The sequence below is a fragment of the Muntiacus reevesi genome, chromosome 15 (genome assembly GCF_963930625.1).
Source record: "Muntiacus reevesi chromosome 15, mMunRee1.1, whole genome shotgun sequence".
In the NCBI taxonomy this organism is placed as follows: domain Eukaryota; kingdom Metazoa; phylum Chordata; class Mammalia; order Artiodactyla; family Cervidae; genus Muntiacus; species Muntiacus reevesi.
The window spans coordinates 56,361,827-56,378,223 of NC_089263.1; the positions used below are offsets into that span (position 1 = coordinate 56,361,827).

At 43.1% G+C, this 16,397-nt stretch overlaps 1 protein-coding gene across 4 annotated transcripts in view; it reads right to left on the minus strand.

Moving 5' to 3' along the window:
- The window catches only part of DICER1 (dicer 1, ribonuclease III), a 72,124-nt gene extending 60,173 nt beyond the window's left edge, over positions 1 to 11,951 (minus strand). For 3 of the 4 annotated variants that reach the window (XR_010659202.1, XM_065906939.1, XM_065906938.1), the window contains exon 1: positions 11,207 to 11,950. The gene's annotated coding sequence lies outside the window, so the exon portion shown is untranslated. Of the gene's footprint in view, positions 1 to 11,206 lie in introns of all 4 variants that reach the window. The other variant, XM_065906941.1, reaches the window with a different exon arrangement.
- Positions 11,952 to 16,397: the final 4,446 nt, after the last annotated feature.

Sequence of the window (16,397 nt, forward strand, 5' to 3'; positions counted from 1 at the left end):
ACACACAAGGCAATAACTTTTATTTCACCCAATTATGTTACAATTAAACCCAATATGCATCATATTACAGGAAAAACCCAGATAAGAGAGGAAAGGAAGTAGGCTCCAAAGACAGGGTGGAATGAAGCCATCTGTTAGCTCTAAGACTGCAGGTTCAGTAACTCCTCTCTCACTTCTCTAACAGGACCGACACAGACAGCAACCCCTGGCTCACTCCTCCTCCCCTGCATAACTCCCAACACAAACATTTAATTACTAGCTAAGTCAATGATGCCAATTATATTAAAAAAAGAAAAAAACAGGTAAGATGTTCGGTGTGGAAAAAGGAACTGCATGTACTGGGGAAAGGAGGTGACAGACTGCAGGAGCCACACTCGAGAAGACTCTCTGAGCCCTTTGAGTCTCCTTGGAGGTCAATTAAGAGTAAGCTACACAGCTTACAAATCTTGGGACTACAGAGAATGGGAAGAAGAGCAAGAACCGAAACTACAGCTGTTCTCATCTTTCAGAATTTTCGTTCTCCTCTTTAAAAAAAACAACAGGCAGGTAACCACCCTGGACCAAAGGACAAAACTGGCAGCTACCATATCCACAAGCTCGTGTTTATAATCCTATATCATTTGAACACGAGCAAAGCTGCGAGGACACCCCAAATGGACCTGCTTACATGTGACTGCAAAGGTAAAAGTCTGGCATCTCCAAGGGACCCCCTTAGTCAGTAAACTGTCTGAATGGCAAGCAGACGATGTGACTGACACACAGTATCCAACACTAAGAGCAGAAGACGGATCTGTCAGGTAGCGGCAACGTGATGAGTCAAACCGAGACCGCGAGACAGCCCAAAACCTTCACTGGAGTCCCTCTGCACTTGGGATAAGATCTAAAACCCTTGTTGTGGTGACCTGCCCCTCCCTCTCCCTCACTGGGGCGGGCTAGCTTCCCCAGCTCCTGCTGGTCAGAGGACCTCAGACCCTCCGTCAAGCTCCTTCCCAGCTCAGAGCCTTCGCACACACCATCCCCTGCTATCTGCTCCCCAATCTTCGGTCTGGTGCCTCCTGTTCACAAAGTCAACAGCTTCAGTTAAAACAGTTAAAAAACTTTTTCTCGTCACTCAGTATAGACACAGGTAAGCATTCTGCTAGAGCATTTGCTGCTAAGGCAAGACAGATTTCATACGTGTATACATGTGTTTAAACGTGTGCATGCTAAGGAGGCCTTAGGAAATGTAACACATATAATCCCTCTGTCCAGAACCAATCCGAGGGCCAGGCACAAGCAGGATCTACTTGAATAAATGAAGAAAGGCCACCACAATGAGAAGCTCACACACAGTAACTAGAGAGTAGCCCACGCAGCAATGAAGACCCAGCAGAGCCATAAATTAATTCAGTTCAGTTCAGTAGCTCAGTCGTGTCCGACTCTTTGCGACCCCATGAACCGCAGCATGCCAGGCCTCCCTGTCCATCACCTTTAAAAACAATGTAATAGACAATACTGACTATCACATGATTAAATGCTGTAGCTTGATGATGCAACGGAGAATGACTCACGCATTTAAACTCTTAAGTAAAAAAAACTGAACACAAAACCTTACCATATAATTTCCATGACAGAAAGTTAGAAAATAAGGAAAAGTAATTAAGTCAGAATGATGCTTGCTCTTTTTTGGAAGAGGCTGGTGAGGGGAGAGGGAAGTACCTGAGGGGGCGCATTTAGAAAACCCTTACAAAACACGGGTCTTACGTGTTCCTTGATCTGCGCACTGGTTACAACCAAGTTCACGTTGTGTGTCCTTGTGATTTATGTGCTTTCCTGTGTATCAACTGAAAGTGATCCCACTTAATTTTAAAGGAGAAGTAAACAACCTCAATACAATGTGTAAAAAATTCTTCATTTACCATGGTAAGTATCGTTATCAAAAGCTCTCAGAGTAAAGAAGGAAAAGGAGAAAATTTACTTTTATTAAGCATTTACAGTCTATCATCTGGTCTAATCCACAAAGCAACACTAAGACAAGAATTAACTCCACTTTACAAGGATTTGAAATGACTCACCCAAGACTATTTGACTAAAAAATAAGAGAGGTGGGATTCTACTTAGAATTTGGTTCACTCCAAACTTTTATTTTCACGATATACCAAACACCACGGTCTCAAAGGAAGTGTCAATTTACACTGACTTACCCATCAAAATATCTATGTGGATATGTTCCTTTCAATCTCTCCAGGGGATTGAAAAAGAATGGACCCAATTGAAGATAAACAGATGCTCAATGAATATTTTAACTGAATCTGCACAAACACAGATAAGTAAATATTGTTTCAATTGTAAAGCTGTAGCACCTTAAATCAGCCCTGTCGATGGACAGTTATCCTGGCCTTTCTAGTCTAAGAACATAGGTACTCAATAAATACACACTAGCAGACTATATCTCACCATTATTTTCAGTATCTTTATCACATTTAACTGAAGACTAAACATGATTTACTGCTTGATACAAACACTACCTAATGACTTCTTTCTCCAGTGGAACAAATAAGTGCTACTTTAAGAAAGATGATTAGCATAAAGGGGGTTCAGACATAGTGAAACAATTAGATAAATTAATATTATAAGAATGGCAAGGTACTATGTAACTTTTTCGTCACTCAGTATAGACAACACAGGTAAGCATTTTGCCAGAGCATTTGCTGCTAAGGCAAGACAGACTTCATACTTGCATATATGTGTTTAAGTGTGTGCATGCTAAAGAGGCCTTAGGAAAATTATTTATTTCCCTACTCCTGGCCAAAATATGGACCCAACTCATATGTAAAAAAACTTCCTGGAGTTCTCCTAATGTTCAGCAACAAAAAAGCTAGAGATTTATAAAGACTGATTATAAATAATAATAGTATTCTTCATCAGAACTCTGTCATATGTCAATGAAAACTATTATTTAACAAATTATCCCCAAAGGAAAGCACCCTTTGACAATGCTTCATTTCATACATTTTATTGAAGAGTTGGAAACTGAAGTCCATATATTACATAAGCAATAAAGAATTATTCTTTTTAAGTACTAACAGCGTTTGGAAATTACAGCTTGCCTTAACTCCAGTTAAGCTTCCCTGGTGGCTCAGATGGTAAAGTGCCTGTCTGCAGTGTGGGAGACCCGGATTCAATCCCTGGGTTGGGAAGATCCCCTGGAGAAGGAAACCCATTCCAGTATTCTTGCCTGGAAAATCCCATGGACGGAGGAGCCTGGTGGGCTACAGTCCATGGGATCGCAAAGAGTTGGACACGACTGAGCAACTTCACTTTCACTTCACTTAACTCCAGTAGAATATACACACTGCATTTAAATGTCTAATTTAGGTTGTTCTATTATTTGTTCATATATCAACAAAATTATGCATTTTCCTCCAAACACCAAAATTATGTTTGGTCTAACATAAATTACCTGAATTTACTATATGTGATAGGTACATATAAAGATTTTAAAATTAGGGCTTTTTTTTTCTTTTTAATGTTCAGCTATACAATAGACAAGTCTGTGGGCAAAGGTGGGTAATCCCAGTACTGTGTTATATACAAAATTTAATAAGCTTTTAAAATTAAAATACAAGAGTGCCTATCAAATACTTTTCCTCATTCATAGTATCAGAGGCCTCTCAGTGGGTTACTTGCTCTTCATCATAAGGATCAGATCAAAAGTTAAACAGCTCCTATCAGATTCTCATTCATTAATAATCATTTACTAAGCTGTACTTCTCATAGAGTTCACGGCACGATGATGGCAGGAGGAGAAGGGGACGACAGAAGGTGAGATGGTTGGATGGCACCACCAAATCCATGGACATGAGTTTGAGCAAGCTCCGGGAGATGGTACAGGACAGAGAAGCCTGGCAGGCTACAGTCTATGGGGTCGCAAAGAGTCGGATATGACGACAAAGCTGTATTAGATGCAGAGATAAGAGATGAAAAGACTCAATTCTCTCTCTTCCAGAGAATTTTACCATCCTAAGGCAATATCCAACCTGATCTACTTTGAAGCTTTACTTCCCAAGGTTTTCATCTTAAGTTTCCTGCTCAGAACATCTCATGATTCCACCACTTACGGTCACTACATACGACCTCCATGCTTAACAAATGCAGCCTCTCTTTTCCAGGTCTCACATTTAATCTAGATTCAGCTTGAAATGGAGAAGTCTCTGAATTACATGAGTGCTTCAAAGATTACCGACTACAAGACTTTGGGGGCTTACAAACGTTCTCAGTTTAAAAGTGAGAAGACCAAAACTAACTATAGAAAGGCCAGGGCGACCTGCCCTTAAAGATACATCTGGTTATTTAGAAGCCAAGCCAACCTAGGACACAGGTTTCCTAACCCCTCGTTCTTTTACACTGTTCATTCATTCCACCGATCATGTCTGCCTCAATTTTCTGGAATTCTGTTGTTCCTTCGTTAACCAATTACTTCTCTTTATTTGTGTAGATATAGTCTAAATCAGCATCCATGGATGGGGTCCTGCAGGGGTCCCTGTATCTCCTACAAATGTATATAAAATTCTGAATATGCACATGTACATTTTTTCTGGGATAAGTTTTATATCTTTTGTCAAGTCAGGAATCTCCAAAGAATAAGACCCACAGGGCTCTATCAAGTACATGTGACACATATATAAAAAGTTTATGCTGCTTCAAAATATAGATTCAAAGATAATGCACTTATTCATACATAATAGAGGAATGATGGTTATATAGTAAAGTTAATAATATTTAAGGCTCTATTATGCTTGGTATCACTACTACAGGGACCCAACTATGCTAAACCATCTGATCCACTACAAACAAGCCTCACATATAATGAAGTGAAGTGAAATTCACTCAAGTCATTTCCGACTCTTTGTGACCCCATGAACTATGGAGTCCATGGAATTCTCCAGGCCAGAATACTGGAATGGGTAGCCTTTCCCTTCTCCAGGGGATCTTCACAACCCAGGGATCGAACCCAGGTCTCCCACATTGCAGGCGGATTCTTTACCAGCTGAGCCACAAGGGAAGCCCTCACATAGAATACTTGTCTGTGAAATACTGCTCTCAAGCCCTTTTTCTTTTTCATCTTCCATTATAAAACTAAACATACATCTCAGTATTCATAAATTTTGGGAGAAATCACAACATAATCAAATCACATTAAGAACAGAGTCAAATTTCCTCTACTGTACATATTTGAAGCAATATCAGCTAAATTTTATGAAATGCTGGTTGTGTGCTCAGTTCAGTTCAGTCGCTCAGTCGTGTCTGACTCTTTGCAGCCCCATGAACCACAGCACGCCAGGCCTCCCTGTCCATCACTGACTCCCGGAGTTTACCCAAACTCGTGTCAATTGTGTCGGTGATGCCATCCAACCATCCAACCATCTCATCCTCTGTCGTCCCCTTCCCCTCCTGCCCTCAATCTTTCCCAGCATCAGGGTCTTTTCAAATGAGTCAGCTCTTCATATCAGGCAGCCAAAGTATTGGACTTTCAGCTTCAACATCAGTCCCTCCAATGAACACCCAGGACTGATCTCCTTTAGGATGGACTGGCTGGATCTCCTTGCAGTCCAAGGGGCTCTCAAGGGTCTTCTGGCTAAAGGTTTAAGAAGCTCAATTTTTCCTTACAACCTCAAGAAGTAGGCACTACTAACAAGATCAGATTTCAGATGAGGGAGCTGACTCAGAAAGACCACCAGACACCCTGTGCTCCTCATGGATAAACTAAAGGAAGCAGAATTTGAACCCCTCTGACACCAAAGACTTGCTCTTAAACATTCTTCTAATGCTTCGATAAAATATTAATATATTTAATTTTACAAAAGGAAAATAGCTGAAAATACTACTAGTAGGAGCTACTCGAGTGACGGCCAATCGGCAGGATGTACATGAGGAGACCCCACTTAAAGCTCTGGGCTCATCATGTTAAACTTACCCTCTCAAAAGAATCTCTGCTACTGCCTTTCTTTTTCCCTTCAAATAGGATTACTGACCTAACTCCTTAATCAAAGAACCTTTCTACATCATGTCAAAGATCAGCTCTTAAACTGAGATCCTTCTCTCATTATCTGAGCTCTTTAAACACTTTATTTTAAAATTCTGGTTCGCTGACATGTTCTAATCCCCAAGAGAATTTCCAAATGTGTTCTCTAAATTCCTACTTTATTGCACACATTGAGCTGTCACCTAAAAAAGAACCACCACGACAACCATCAGGGTTAGCCAGCTCCAGCAATAAGAAAGCTTACACCACCAGGAAAACTCCCAATTTAATATCGATTTTCTTCTATGAAATTCTTAATTCTCTCTGTCCATAATGCTTCCAAACACTTAATCATGTGTCCTCACTAATGAACCAGGAAGCAAGATTTGTCCAAAATCAGAACAGTAATGATCTTTGTAAAAGCCTTAATATATAAACAATATTACTTTACATAGAACTGTTAGCTTCTAAGTCCTTTAAAAACTAATATAAAATAAACTAATTTATTCACTCAGCAAATCTGAGCACTTGTTTATGTCAGCACCGTTCTGTTCTACCCTTACTATCCTTACAATTCTATTTGTTTGTAAGGATAGTACGTTTAACAGAGAACAACACTTTATGTCACCATGAGCTTCAAAAATCAGAATACTAAGGCCAAAATTCAAGTCTTCCACGTCTTGAATCTCGTAAATCTTACTGACATCCTCAGACAAGTTTTCCTGGGGCATCTATCTTCTTTCTTAGTCACCTACTTAAAATGGATAGCAGCCTTGCATACTGAAACAGAACCACCGATTCAGTGACGATTTTAGGGAAAATAGGAAACCGATTTGTACTCAAAATTTCTTTTAACAAAGACCTTCTTACATGACTGAGAATTTCAATTTCATCAACTAGACCTCAAAAATAAGGCTCTTCTCTCTGTATTCATTCACAGAGTATATACCACCATACAAGCAATCCTACTTTTTAGACCGACACACACGCCCAAGGACTGGCATAGAGAATTCTGAAAATCCTGACTGCCTATACAATCCAGAAAAGAGTACATTTGTGAACGAATTATTATTCCGCATCTGTCAAAAGCCTGAATGACACAACTGACATACGAGGGATACTGTGTGAAAGATAAATTAACTAAACTCTAGTGAATGAAATCACCAGAATGTCTGTATCTACATTACTAAAGCTTTTCCATTATGCCTGAGGCCTTTACCCAGCTTCTCTAAAATGGCATGTGAGAAATATTTCTCCATCATTTGTAAAATGTAAAACGTTTTCTCCACATATTGTTAATGTCATTTTACATAAGAATTCAGATGCGTATTCATCACACAAGAGAAAAGTCTGCTTTTCCTGCTTAACTGGCATACTTCCTTTCATTAATCTATATCAACTATGATTAGTCCTGCTTCCTCTTTTTCTTTGATTAATATTTAAAAAAAGAAAACCTTTAGTGACATGCAGATACTAATTATCCTCGTCCTAAGCTTCTCTTCTAATTCTCTCCTGCTCATTCCAGTCTACCCCTCCTTCAACCTTCACCACTATTTTCACTGTCCTCTCAAACATCTATTATAAGACCACCTCAAATCCTTTCTCAAAGTAGACAAATAATAAAGCAAATAATAAATAATAAAGCAAATAATAAATAACAAATAACAAAAAATAAATAATAAATAATAAAGCAAATAATAAAGTAGACAAATAATAAAGCCCACTGGGCTTTGAAAATGAGCTGAACACTGGAATATCCAAAATGCAGAGCACAAGGACAAATCACTCAGCTCCAACTCAATATTTACACAAGTTAAACACGGACCCGAGCAGTACCTTCCTTTGCCATCCAACAGAGCACAGCATGGGTCCATGATGGAACAACTGAATGAATGCAGTTACTTGCCAAACGCAGGTCAGCACTGGGATCATAAAAATAAGTAAATCCTCAGTTTCAAGAAAATTAAAGTCTGCTATTAAAAAACAGTTCCTATTTGTAGTACAGTATAACCATCTGAACAACCCTGAGGAAGCTCATATGACAGTAAAGCTCTGAGTCAAATGTTCTGATGATCAAGAAACAATCACACCACTTCTGGGTAGATATTCCAAAGAAGTAGAAGCTGGAGTTCAAACAGGTATTTGTTCACCTTCGTACAAATGTGTTTTGTTATTTTAGCTATTTGTTCATAGGAGCATCGCTCACAAGGCCAAAAGACACAAACAACCCAAGAGTCCATGGGGGGATTAATGGATAAGCAGACACATACCTACAGATCTGTGAGCAGGAGACTCACAGACAGAAAAGAAAATGGTGGTTGCCTGGCCCTAGGAAGAGGGTGGAATGGGGAGTTAGTGTTTAATGGGTACAGAGTTTCAGTTGAGGAAGATGAAAAAGTTCTGGAGATGGACGGTAGTGATGGGAGCAAAACAATGTGAATGTACTTAATGCCACAGAACTGTACAATTAAAAGTGGTTAAAATGGTATGTTTTGTTGTATTTTACCACACACACAAAAAAGGTAAAGAATCTTACTCAGATAATCAAATGCCCCCTGAACATTTAAGACAAGAGTTTCATTCTTTTAACAAGTACTAATTAAGGACTTACCTGCAAGTTATGCAGGTTGTTCCCCTAAAATTCACTTGGAACAGCAATGCAATGTCAGGAAAAGAGCCCACGTGCAAAGATTTCAAAATCAAGCCATGACTCAGTGCTAGCTCTGTCACTTCTAGATTCACAACTCTCTGAGTCTTAGCTTCCTTGCCCGTACGTACAATTAGACAATATTAAATCTGTCGCAGGGTCACAGTGAGGATTAAATAAGAACATAGATAAAAGAACCTGAAATATCTTGACATTTATTACCAGGAACTTCTTATTAACATTTCCCTTTGCTCTTTAGCCACAAGTAATGGCCACAGGATGCTAAGGTCACAAGTTAGAGAATGTCAAAAAAAAAATACCTACTTTCTCAAATGAAATCTCATATATCAGACAGTGGCAGGGTATAAATCTCTCAATGTCAAAAAGTCACCCCTCCTCAAAGGTAGCACTACACTAAAAGTACAACCCACTATATACTGCCACAAAATCACTATCAAATAGGAATCATTTGAGCCACAACAAAATAAAATGTTTTCTAAAATCAAGCCAATAAAATTCAGAAATGGCAAAAGCACCACACTTTACATCTCAGTCACAGTGCCACAGGTATAATATAGTAGACAGAACTTAACCTTTAACAATGAGATGAGAGCATAAAGGTAAAGCAAACCCTTATTACAATAACTGTAGGAAATGAATGTCTTTTCTCCCCAAATTAAATGTGTACCTCTTTTTTTTAAAACAGTACTTTGATGCCCTGAATAAATCCATGAAATGTTCACAGTGATCATATTAAAAGCAATCTTTGTAGTGTTTCTAATCTATAGTATTACAAAATATGTCCCACAATGAAAATTTTAAAAATTATATATAAGTATATACAGCACATATTACATGTAATATGATTTGCCACAGAGAGCTACTAACAAGTTTTGCAAAATAAATTGATTATGCCCACCTAGTTCCCAAAGATATTAATACTAAAATTACTATTCACCAGCACCCTTATTCAGAATCTTGTACCATCATCCATCCTCTAATAAATTATTGGAGCCTTTGGCTAAAATGGGTATTTTTATTTAGAAAATTTAATCTTTATACCAATGTATTTTCAATGTAGTTAACCTTTATTAAGACACATTCTATATATTTTTTTCTTTTTCTTCCCCAGAGTTACTTAATTCCTAATCTGTGCCCTTTTCCATTCACTGAGTCTGCTGCACTTGAAAACCAAGCAACTGGAAGAGTTCTGAACATCAAGATTGTGAAGATCCAGAAAAATCCAAGGGGCTTCCCTGATGGCTCAGAGATAAAGAATCTGCCTGCAATGCAGGAGACCCGGGTTCGATCCCTGGGTTGGGAAGATACCCTGGAGGAGGGCATGGCAACCCACTCCAATACTCTTGCCTGGACAATCCCATGGACAGAGAGAGAAGCCTTGCAGGCTACAATCCACAGGGTCGCACAAGAGTTGGATACGACTGAAGCAACTAAGCAGCAACAGTAGAAAAATCCAAAGCACCAAAAAAGCAAAGACTTCAAATTAAAACTTTCACCAGCTGAATATTTGTAAACCGTGATAGTCACCTCAATACTTAAGACTGATCATCTGGGTAAGTAAGGTGGCCCTGTAACCATGACTTTCTCCACAAAAGCATGGACTGAACACTACAATAAATACTCCCCCACTCATCTGTCTTTTCAAATCTTCAGGCCATTAAAAAGACACATTAAGTGATCTGCAAGCTCTACACTGCGGGCAAAGCCCTGGAGGAACTCAGCTTTTCTGGAAAGTCTACTCCCACCCCCACCCCCCAAAAAAAATCTGCAGTGCTAACTTAAAACATACACTGATTTGCCAAGGATTGAAAAACCCTTTGCGAAAGCCTCGCTTTGCAGGGGTCCTGGGGCGCGCTGGCACAAAAAAAAAAAAAAAAATCGGAGAGGAGGGGCGAAAAGATGGCCTCGGCCACCCGCCCCCTGGGGACCCAGAGAGCTGGTCACCTGCCAATAAGCACGAACAATCCTCGCCGGGCGCGCCCCCGAACGCTCGCGCTTTCCTGCCAGGGCCGGAGGGCCCGGCCTGCCTTCCTTCCCGACCCCCTCGAAGGTATCCGCCCAGGAGGCCACCGCCGGCCACCGCGCAGCCTCCCGGGGATGCTCCCGAGACGCGGCGGCGGCGGCGGCGGACCCCGCGCCACCCTGGTGCGCGCAGCCGGACCTGTCAAAGCCCCGCAGTCCGCGGGCCAGGGGTGGGTGGGCGAGCGGCGAGGACCCCCCCCCCCACCCCGCGCTCCACTCCGGGTGCGGAGGCGCCCGCGTGCCCACCCGGTGCCCAGGCGACCCCGCGCACAAAGTCCCAGGGAAGCGCCGAGTCAGGACGCGCGCCAGCGAGTCGGGGCTGCGCCGAGCCCGGCGGCGCGGGCGCCCGCCCCGCCCAGGACCGAGCGAGGAGGCCGCGCCATCTGCCCCGCGCCGGTCTCCCCACGAGTCCGGAGCCCACGCGGGCCTCGGCGGCGCGCTGAGCCGATCCCTGCTCCGCCCCCCATCCCGGGACACAAAAGCGGCTCCGCGGCGGGGGAAGCCCGCCTCACCTGCAGCACGGGGCGCCGCGGGCCTTCAAGAACCATCGGACCCCCGCTCCGGCGCGCGCGTCACAGCCCAGGCCTCCCGGTGCCGCCCGGCGCCGCCGCCGCCGCCGCCATGTCCTCCCGCTCGCCGTCGCCTCGTCCCCGCTGTCAGGTCACTCCATCCAACCTGGGGCCTGGAGCAGCCCGCGCCGCGCCGCGCCGCGCCTCCGCCTCGACCCCTCCCGCCGGCGCCTGCGGAGACTGCGCAGCGCCCGGCTCGCTCGCGGCCCGCGCACGGCCCCGCGGCAACGGCGCACGGCGGCTTGGAGAATCTCCCCGGCGCCCGCGCCCCCGCGCTCCTCCGCTCGCCCCGCGCCGGCATGAGAGCGAGCCTGTGATTGGACAGCGCGCGGCGGTGAAAGGTTAATCCCGGCCCCCCAGCCACTCAGGAGCCGGGAGACAGTGGACGCGAGCGGCAGAGGCCCGTGGCGGTGTTTGCGGCCCTGAGGAGCCGGGACTGGACGCGGACGTGCCGCGGGCCCGCGCGGGGGCCCGGCACCTTCGCCGCCCGCCGGATACCCAGGCGCCCGGCCTGCGGGAAGCTCGCTTGGCTCGACGAGAATTCTGTTGGCGCTCGGAATTCGTCCGCCTTCATGGTTGCCCCTTCTGGCACCGACCGCCCCCTAAACGTGGCCCTTCGCCGCGGCCGTTAATTGTTCTCCCGAGGGCTCGGCGCTCTTTTTTCACCACCCTATCCCCTATTTAAAGGACCGTCCCACTCGCCTGCATTTCCCCAGCGTTAGTGGTCCAGGGCCCTCCGCCTTAGGGGAGACAACTAACCCCACCTCCTTCCCCCAAGCCACCCCATCCCCAACCCGGAACTAGGATGACCAGAAAATGAGATGAAGACAGTGGCCCCACTTATGTAAATGGTTTATTTGCATAGATCGGAACCTTGCACCTTATCTTGTAGCTGTGAATTAATATGGAGGTCCAGTAAGTGACTGGCTAAAAGAAAGTCGCATTAATTTATTCCAAAATATATGCATGTCTTCCAGATAGCTCACCTGATAGACTAGTTTACTCCAAACGAGGTAGCATAGCAGCAACCATGCTCCTACTAAGAGCACATAGCACCTACCGCGTGCTAGGCATGTCTAGGGCTGCGCTGATGCAAAGGGGGCTGTCGAGCATTTAAAATACGGCTAGTGTTGATTGGGGGTTTCCCGGGTGGCTCAGACGGTAAAGAATCTGCCTGCAATTTGGGAGACTGGGGTTCGATCCCTGAGTTGGGAAGATCCCCCTGGAGGAGCACGGGACCTGCTCAGTATTCTTGCCTAGAGAATCCCCGTGGACAGAGGGGCTTGGAAGGCTACGTACAGTCCATGGGGTCACAAGGAGTCGAACACGGCTGAGTGACAAGGCACAGCACAGTCTTAACTGAGATAGGAGACCTGAAAATCAGATGTATGTATTCCTTACCAAAAAAGAATGTGAAACCACACTATTGTTATATTCATTACATGTTGAAGTGATAATGTTTTCGACATATTGGGATAAATATTGGGTGTTTTTTTCTTTTTAATTCTAGGAAGTATTTAATGTCTTTTGTGGCTAGCATTATATTGCTATTGGACAGGCTGTTGTAAGCTTTGATTTTCATGTGGATCCTGTAAAGCAGACGCTGTGCTTGCCCTCGATTTTATAATAACAGAGGAAGGAAATTCATAACCTCTAGCAAGTAAGCTGCTAATCAGCGAACAACTGAGATTTGAACCCTGGTGATCTGGCTTCAGGGCTGGTACTACAGCGCTCACATTTTGATCGTATATATACTGTCAGTTGGCAAGATATTTCACATAAACATAGAATGTTCATGGGCAAAATTAGGAAGTAGTCAGAACACTCTTGTCAGGTCTCCATAGAAATAACTTTTCTTATATGTATCAAGCATTTATATTGCACTATAGGCAGAAGGCCTCCCCAGGTTTCTAAGTAAAGCCTTTTTGGAGATGATCCTTTGTAAAAAAGAATGACATCTCTGGGTGGGGATAGGCACTGGGGTTCACTAATAGTGGAAATTTGTGGGCAGGTAAAATTTTCATTTTCTCCTATTGTCCTCTCAGTCTGTCAAGATTAGCTGAGCTTCTCCTTCACCAGGTTTGTCTGATTTTCATCAGGTTTTTTTTTTAACTTTTAAAAAGAATATTACAAATATGGTTCATTCATTAGAAGGCATAAAAAGGTATACAGTAAAAAGACTCTCCCACACCCATCCCCATGCTCCAAACAGGTAAGCACCGTTTCTTGCACATTCTCCCAAATGATTTTTTATACAGTAGAAGCCAAGACATTCCTCATTTACAAAAATGGTAGTGTGCCATACACATTAACTATACCTTGCTTTTTTTTAACAACATATCAAGAATATATGTCTATAGCAATAGATACAGAACTCCTTGCTATTATTTTCAAATCTCCATAACATTTTATTGCAGGGATGTGCACATAATTTAACCAGTTCTCTATTGATGGGCATTTAGATTTCCAGTCTTTTGTAACTGAACACTGATCCATTTAAAATTGATTGAGTATATGGGATTGAGTATGAGTCAAAATACATTTTTTCCCAGATGGCTACAGAGTTTGCCATTTATCAACCATTTGCTGAAGAGTTCACTTCTAGATTCTGTGTTTTGTTCCAGTGGTCTATCTATTCATGCTCCAATTGCTGGTTTGTTTTAAATCTGGAGACATAAAATCTTACAAGGGATAGTGTTTCGCACTTTGTTTGGATCACTAGAAATCTCAGAGCTAATATTTCAACCCACGGTAAGCAATGGTACAGTACCATGTGGTATGCATTTTCTGTGGGTTAATTTTTTATTTTCCCTTTGCCCTGATTATTTCTACAATTTATTTCATATTCTGTAGAACAAGCCAGGATATAAATATACCTTTAAGATTCTCTGTTTGCATGTAAAGAAACCAACCTGAAGTAGTTTACAAAAGGGAAGAATGTATCAGAAGGATACAGGAACTTCTCACAAAAGCCCAGAGCAGGCGTTCAGCTACATCTTAGCATAAGACTGAAACCAGGAGCTGGAAAGCTTTCAGGGACCCAGAAGTTACTCTGTGTGTGTTTATTCTGTGGTTAATTTTGTGTCCTGTCTCATCTGTGCATCTCACTCTCCTGACTGATCTCCCTGGTTTTCCACCTTTGTAGGAGAATATAGGCATCCCTATATTCAGCTAGAAAGTCAGCTCAGAATCGGGATCAGAGCCCAAACAAGGAAGGTGGGGGAATCGGTCCTGCAAAGTCAGGTGACTTATCATGTACGAGGGGACTTCCCAAAGGAATACTATGTAAAGGATGAGGGGAGGCAGATTTCTCACTGTTGAAGAATGGGGTTAAGATACAGAAAGGGGAATAGCAAGAAAGCTTGACAGGTTGGATCGGAATTGGAAGTATTGATGTGAATTCAAAGTTTTCAATATATGGACATCAGTTCAATTCAGTCGCTCAGTCGTGTCTGAACCTTTGCCACCCCATGGACTGCAGCACACCAGGCCTCCCTGGGAGACACTGGAAAGACAGGGAAGCCTGGCGTGCTGCAGTTCGCGGGGTCACAAAGAGTCAGTCGCAACTTAGCCAACTGAACAACAACAAATGTTCAGTTCAGTTGCTCAGTCATATCCTACTCTTTTGGATCCCACGGACTGCAGCACGCCAGGCTTCCCGGTCCATCACAACTCCTGGAGCCTATTCAAACTCATGTCCATTGAGTCAGTGATGCCATCCAACCATCTCATCCTCTGTCGTCCCCTTCTCCTCCTGCCCTCAATCTTTCCCAGTATCAGAGTCTTCAGATGTGTCAGTTCTTCACATCAGGTGACCAAAGTATTGGAGTTTCAGCTTCAGCATCAGTCCTTCCAATGAATATTCAGGACTGGTTCCCTTTAGAATTGACGGGCTTGATCTCCTTTTGCAGTCCACGGGACTCTCAAGAGTCTTCTATAACACCAGAGTTCAAAAGCATTACTTCTTCAGCACTCAGCTTTCTTTATAATCCAGCTCTCACACCCGTACATGACACTGGAAAAAACCATAGCTTTGGCTAGATGGACCTGCATTGGCAAAGTAATGTCTCTGCTTTTTAATATGCTGTCAAGGTTGGTTATCACTTTCCTTCCAAGAAGTAAGTGTCTTTTAATTTCATGGCTGCAGTCACCATCTGCAGTGATTTTGGTGCCCCCCAAAATAAAGTCTGCCACTGTTTTCGTTGTTTCTCCATCTATTTGCCTTGAAGTGATGGGACCAGATGCCATGATCTTAGTTTTCTGAATGTTGAGCTTTAAGCTAAGTTTTTCACTCTCCTCTTTCACTTTCATCAAGAGGCTCTTTATTTTTTTTATTTTTTTTGTTGTTGTTCTACCACTTTATTGCTACGAACCCATCTCCCTCCACCCTCGTGCACACATGCTCAGTCATGTAACCCCATGGACTGCAGCCCGCCAGGCTCCTCTGTCCATGGACTTTTCCAGGCAAGAATACTGGAGTGGGTTGCCATTTCCTTCTCCATCAAGAGGCTCTTTAGTTCTTCTTCACTTTCTGCCATAAGGTTGGTGTCATCTGCATATCTGAAGGTTATTGATATTTCTCCCAGCAATCTTGATTCCAGCTTGTGTTTCATCCAGCCCAGCTTCTCATGATGTACTCTGCATATAAGTTAAATAAGCAGGATGATAATATGCAGCCTTGACATACTCCTTTTCCTATTTGGAACCAATCAGTTGTTCCATGTCTAGTTCTAACTGTTGCTTCCTGACCTGCATACAGATTTCTCATGAGGCAGGTCAGGTGGTCTGGTATTCCCATCTCTTTCAGAATTTTCCACAGTTTATTGTGATCCACATAGTCAAAGGCTTAAGCAGAAATCGATGTTTTTCTGGAGCTCTCTTGCTTTTTCGATGATCCAGCAGATGTTGGCAATTTGATCTCTGGTTTCTCTGCCTTTTTCTAAAACCAGCTTGAACATCTGGAAGTTCACGGTTCATGTATTGTTGAAGCCTGGCTTGGAGAATTTTGAGCATTACTTTGCTAGCTTGTGAAATGAGTGCAGTTGTGCAGTAGTTTGAGCATTCTTTGGCATTGCCTTTCTTTGGGATTGGAATGAAAACTGACCTTTTCAAGTCCTGTGGTCACTGCTGAGTT